The sequence below is a fragment of the Pieris rapae genome, unplaced genomic scaffold (assembly GCF_905147795.1).
Source record: "Pieris rapae unplaced genomic scaffold, ilPieRapa1.1, whole genome shotgun sequence".
Taxonomy (NCBI): Eukaryota; Metazoa; Arthropoda; class Insecta; order Lepidoptera; family Pieridae; genus Pieris; species Pieris rapae.
This window is the reverse complement of record NW_025551546.1, coordinates 62,501-67,500: the sequence shown is the minus strand read 5'-3', so window position 1 is coordinate 67,500 and position 5,000 is coordinate 62,501. Positions and strand designations below refer to the sequence as shown.

At 46.3% G+C, this 5,000-nt stretch overlaps 2 non-coding genes across 2 annotated transcripts; both read left to right on the top strand.

Annotated features, from left to right (window-relative positions):
• The first annotated feature begins 1,910 nt into the window (after positions 1–1,910).
• LOC123690612 lies at positions 1,911–3,816 on the top strand. The gene has a single exon (XR_006751221.1). It is a non-coding gene; the product is annotated as a small subunit ribosomal RNA (ribosomal RNA).
• A 371-nt stretch (positions 3,817–4,187) lies between these two features.
• On the top strand, positions 4,188–4,344 carry LOC123690608. The gene has a single exon (XR_006751216.1). It is a non-coding gene; the product is annotated as a 5.8S ribosomal RNA (ribosomal RNA).
• The last annotated feature ends 656 nt before the right edge of the window (positions 4,345–5,000 follow it).

The window sequence follows — 5,000 nt, the reverse complement described above, 5'->3', positions numbered from 1 at the left end:
TTAGCATAACTTATGTTTACGTATAATATTGTCGTACATATTAGATACATATAAGATTTTATAAAACTATCAGTAGATTTCGTAATATTATGTATGATGTTGTAGACATAATATATAAATAGATAAATTATACATACCTACCGACGATTGACCTCAAATCTATGAATGCACTCAAAACATTTTACCTATTCAAATCAGTTTCATCACTATTAATATTCTATTGTAATAATAAATAAAAATTATTAGTAAACACTATCATCACACAAAACACAAAAATAATATTTATCTATTCACACTGTTCAATTGTACTGTTAACATAAACACGTGTTCTAAATATACTAAACAAGCGCACAAGACATAATATTATTATTATGACAATTATGTTGAAGACACGCGTTGCACAGAACGGAGGTAATCTAATAAAATAAAAAAAAAACCCATTCTTAAATACATACGATATACCTAATATGTATATAAAATATCAAAATAAAAAAATGGAAAATAGCCAACACTCCACGCTCTACTCTACGAGAAACATACGAGCGTCACCGGTGCGCGGCGCGGATAGTGCGCCCGGCGAGCTTGTCCGAGAAACATTTACCACCGCTCAGCAGTAACTACACAAGGCCGGCGAAGGTCGTCGGTGGTCGCGCGCGCGTAAAAATATTTTCTTATTATTATTTGTAATATAAATAATGTATTATCATTTATTTTATATGGCTAATATAGATCGAATGAATGAATGTATTTCGTTATGATAAATTTATTAAGTAATAATTTTTTTAATTTTATTTATATTACATACATATATGTATAATAGTAAAATAATAATAATAATATAAACAGTCAATGCACATTCATTCATTTAATGTACACACGCACACGTTACGTACACGTCCTAAAATGAAAACTAACTCTCGACGCTCTACTAGAAACATACGACATACTACTCCAATGCCGACGCGGACTATTGCTCTCGGTATAGATGTGGAGCGAAACAGCCGTGCGCACCGAGTCGGACGGAGGTTCTCGCTGCCGCGCATCATCGTGTATTACTCGCGATGTTTCTGTGGAAGAACACAAACGCACGAATGTGTGTGCGTGTTTGATTATTTTTATTTTTCTTTTTAATATATATATATATATATATATGTATACATACTTACGTGCGCACTTTGTTGCACACGGTGTGTTACTATATATTATTTATCACCGCGTTCGCAGACCGGACGGTGACATTCAGCAAAATCCGCTCAAAGTGTGATCTTTGTGAGACTGTCTCGCCGGTGTTATCTGTGATTATAAAAGAATTACGCTTTCAGGCGCCACCCAAACTCGGGTCGCCGAGCGTGTTCGACACGTGCGCGCGGTCGCTGCGGCGGCCGCAATTGGAAATAATGTTTGAAAGAGGACGCATACGCGCCCATCGTCGAAACGGTGTGCGCAGCGTCGTGTTGGAATTTGTCCCTCAAGCTCCGGGCGTTGATCGTATCTAGTGCGAATACAACATATGTATAATGCCAGCAGAGTTTTTAATATGTTTACAATAACGTATTGAATAAAAATTGAGAAGTTGCGTTTAGATGAATGTTCAATTTTCAAACTGCCAAGACACATCGTCGTCGACGTCGTCGTCGTCGTCGTGTTTGACGCAGTTTTATGTCCCTCACAGTGGTCGAGCAGCGTTGTACATCACCTCGTTGCGAGACCGTGACGGGACGGCCGCTCGTAGACCGGTCAAAGTATGTCTATCGAATTGAAGCGCGAACGTCGCGTCGTTTGTAAATTCGACGCGTTACGTTCACGCGTGTCGAGTAACGCGCGCAAGCGCGTCTCGACGCCGCCGAAGCTACGGCTCGCCGAAGCCGCGTCTCGCGCGCGGCGTTAGGCGAGTCGTTTGCGTAAGCAGCTCCCTGGTTGATCCTGCCAGTAGTTATATGCTTGTCTCAAAGATTAAGCCATGCATGTCTCAGTGCAAGCCGTATTAAGGCGATACCGCGAATGGCTCAATATATCAGTTTTGGTTCCTTAGATCTTACTCAGTTACTTGGATAACTGTGGTAATTCTAGAGCTAATACATGCAATCAGAACTCTGACCAGTGATGGGATGAGTGCTTTTATTAGATCAAAACCAATCGGCGGAGGGCCTAGCGTCCGAAGTCGTTAATTTTGATGAATCTGGATAACTTTTGCCGATCGCATGGTCCAGTACCGGCGACGCATCTTTCAAATGTCTGCCTTATCAACTTTCGATGGTAGTTTCTGCGACTACCATGGTTGTCACGGGTAACGGGGAATCAGGGTTCGATTCCGGAGAGGGAGCCTGAGAAACGGCTACCACATCCAAGGAAGGCAGCAGGCGCGCAAATTACCCACTCCCGGCACGGGGAGGTAGTGACGAAAAATAACGATACGGGACTCTTACGAGGCCTCGTAATCGGAATGAGTACACTTTAAATATTTTAACGAGGAACAATTGGAGGGCAAGTCTGGTGCCAGCAGCCGCGGTAATTCCAGCTCCAATAGCGTATACTAAAATTGTTGCGGTTAAAAAGCTCGTAGTTGCATTTGTGCGCCGCGCTGTCGGTGCACCGCATCCGCGGTGATACTGACACGTCTGCGGAGCATATCGTCGGTGAGCCGGCGGTAAAACGCCGGTTCAATATCAAAATCCTATCGCGGTGCTCTTCGGTGAGTGTCGAGGTGGGCCGACAATTTTACTTTGAACAAATTAGAGTGCTCAAAGCGGGCTCAAAATGCCGCTTGAATATTTCGTGCATGGAATAATAGAATATGATCTCGGTTCTATTTTGTTGGTTTTCAGAACTCCGAGGTAATGATTAATAGGGATAACTGGGGGCATTCGTATTGCGACGTTAGAGGTGAAATTCTTGGATCGTCGCAAGACGAACATCAGCGAAAGCATTTGCCAAAGGTGTTTTCATCAATCAAGAACGAAAGTTAGAGGTTCGAAGGCGATTAGATACCGCCCTAGTTCTAACCGTAAATATGTCATCTAGCGATCCGCCGACGTTACTACAATGGCTCGGCGGGCAGCTTCCGGGAAACCAAAGATTTTGGACTCCGGGGGGAGTATGGTTGCAAAGCTGAAACTTAAAGGAATTGACGGAAGGGCACCACCAGGAGTGGAGCCTGCGGCTTAATTTGACTCAACACGGGAAATCTCACCAGGCCCGGACACCGGAAGGATTGACAGATTAACAGCTCTTTCTTGATTCGGTGGGTGGTGGTGCATGGCCGTTCTTAGTTGGTGGAGCGATTTGTCTGGTTAATTCCGGTAACGAACGAGACTCTAGCCTGCTAAATAGGCGTCGTCATTCAAGGTGTGCGCGACTCTCGGGGAGCGCAACTCACTGGCGACGTATTAAAATTCTTCTTAGAGGGACCGGCGGCTTCGAGCCGCACGAGATTGAGCAATAACAGGTCTGTGATGCCCTTAGATGTCCTGGGCCGCACGCGCGCTACACTGAAGGAATCAACATGTTCTCCCTGGCCTAGAGGCCCGGGCAACCCGTTGAAACTCCTTCGTGCTGGGGATTGGGGTTTGCAATTATCCCCCATAAACGAGGAATTCCTAGTAAGCGCGAGTCATAAGCTCGCGTTGATTACGTCCCTGCCCTTTGTACACACCGCCCGTCGCTACTACCGATTGAATGATTTAGTGAGGTCTTCGGACCGACACGCGGTGGCCTCACGGCCGTCGGCGTTGCTGGGAAGTTGACCAAACTTGATCATTTAGAGGAAGTAAAAGTCGTAACAAGGTTTCCGTAGGGGAACCTGCGGAAGGATCATTAACGTTTTCTTTGTTTTGTGCGGCAACGCTGAAAACATATAGAAAAACACACACGTGTAATGATTTACACAATTAAAATCGAATCCGCGAGGGGCGAGACCCTCTCGCGTCGATTCGCGACATACTAAAATAATATGTGTTTGGACGCTTTCTTTCGTTAGCGTCTATTCGCCTATTGATATTATTGTGCATAATCTATCGTCATGTGTCCGGCGACGAGATGTCGATCTGAATGCGCGCGCGCGATTGATTCAATTCGATTGTGTGCCGCGGCGGATCGTACATGGTTTTGTCCGGATCGTTTGATTTATTATGTTTGTCTAAATGCTTTTTATTATTTTCTCATACAAACGAACAACAAAACAAAACGATTACCCTGAACGGTGGATCACTTGGCTCGCGGGTCGATGAAGAACGCAGTTAACTGCGCGTCATAGTGTGAACTGCAGGACACATTTGAACATCGACATTTCGAACGCACATTGCGGTCCGTGGAGAAATATCCAGGACCACTCCTGTCTGAGGGCCGGCTGCATAAAAACAAATAGCCACACTGTTCGCGCGACGGTTGCCGTCGCGCGTGCTCTTGACGGTTTCGCGAGGCCGAGCGCCGAGCGATCCGTTCGAATATATGTTCGATCACGTTTCTTTTGAACGTTTTCACGTCTATACGATACTTTTGTCGCACATGTAAATTCTCCCCGCCGTGCCGTGTCTATCCGTAGCGCGGGCGCGCGTCGAGTCTTTACGCAACGACATCATCATCGACGACGACGACGACTACAACGACAACAACGACGTTCGCGTTTACGCGTCGCGCGTGTTTGCACGCATCGTCGCCCGGTCCATTGCGATCGAGCGACGGGCGGCGCCGGTGCGCGCGTGGACGTGTCTCGATGTCGGCGTTGTGTTGTGTGTGCGTGTTGTGCGTCGTCGTGGGTGTCGTCTGCGTTCGGCTCGGCCGAGTTCCTCTCACTCTTGTTATCGAGAGAGGAGGAACGAGGAGCGCGCGCCCGCCGCGTCGCGGCTGACGCCTAGCGTGCGCGTGCGGTGTTTGTGCAATTGTAGTGTGTACGAAATTATTGTGGAGTGTTTAACGGACAATGCACAACGGAAACTGTGAACGAACAGAGTCAAAAAGCGTCTCCTCGACCCTCTAGACGAGTGAGAGAGTGAGACGCAAAG